This window comes from Carya illinoinensis, chromosome 1 (genome assembly GCF_018687715.1).
Source record: "Carya illinoinensis cultivar Pawnee chromosome 1, C.illinoinensisPawnee_v1, whole genome shotgun sequence".
Lineage (NCBI taxonomy): Eukaryota > Viridiplantae > Streptophyta > Magnoliopsida > Fagales > Juglandaceae > Carya > Carya illinoinensis.
The window spans coordinates 31,959,374-31,960,455 of record NC_056752.1 but is presented as its reverse complement, the minus strand read 5'-3'; positions in this window follow the sequence as shown (position 1 = coordinate 31,960,455).

Sequence of the window (1,082 nt, the reverse complement as noted above, 5' to 3'; positions counted from 1 at the left end):
TAAAATCATGCTATAATTGCATGTAGTCAATTCAAATTTTAAACACTGGCGTCACTTTCCCACTTTCCAATCTTCTTTTATATTCTATTTGAATATTACTATAATTAATTATAAAGAAATTATATAAAAATAATTACACAAACTAACATGATTTTATATAATTCATTATATTTATTTTATAGTAAAAAATAATTTTATAATTTGACAAATTACATGATATTACATTAATTTATAAAATTATTTTTATGTAATCTATTTATGATTAAAGTATTTCGAAATTCTAATCCAATCTTGTGAGCTAAAAGTCTCATCTTATCCTAAAGTCATGCGAGCTAAGGGCTTATTTCAATACTTAGGTTCATTTTGTTTCACAAGTCATCTCATTCTATCTCATCTCATTTGAATATTTAAACATTATTTAAATACAAACATTTTTCAATTTTAAATTTACAACTTTTTCATTTAATCTTTACAATTTTCTTAAATTAGTAAATAAAATACGAAAAATAAATTAACTTTTCAAATTACAAAATAAAAACAATATTAAAAAATTACATTCTAATAATATTTTAAACTTTATAATTTTATTCAACTTTTTCTTTACTTTCTAAAAACTCAATAAAACATCTTAATTCAAACTATTTTACCACTATTTATATATTTATGATCACATATTTTCTCATCTCTGTAACCTAACAAGGCCGGCCATGTTTGAGAAATCTCATATCTTTTCAATAATTTTTTATAATTTCATTCTCAAAAAAAAAAAAATGAGAATTTGAAATAGAAAAGTGTTTTTATATTTAAATAATGCTTTAGAATGAAATTATAATAGGTTTTGAGAATTATGTGTCATCTCAGTTGCCAACCAAGCCATAAATCTCAAGTTTTGGATGGGAAGATGAGAGATTGATGTAGGTATGCCCTTTAGTGCATGTTTGGGATTCTAGTGAGAAATATAGTTCATACTTTTAAGGCTTATGGCGTATAACTTAAGTAATAAGTTTTAGTATTGAAAACTTATTACTGTTTTGTAACCATATATTTAAAACACTTTCAAACATGTTATATTTATTTATAAA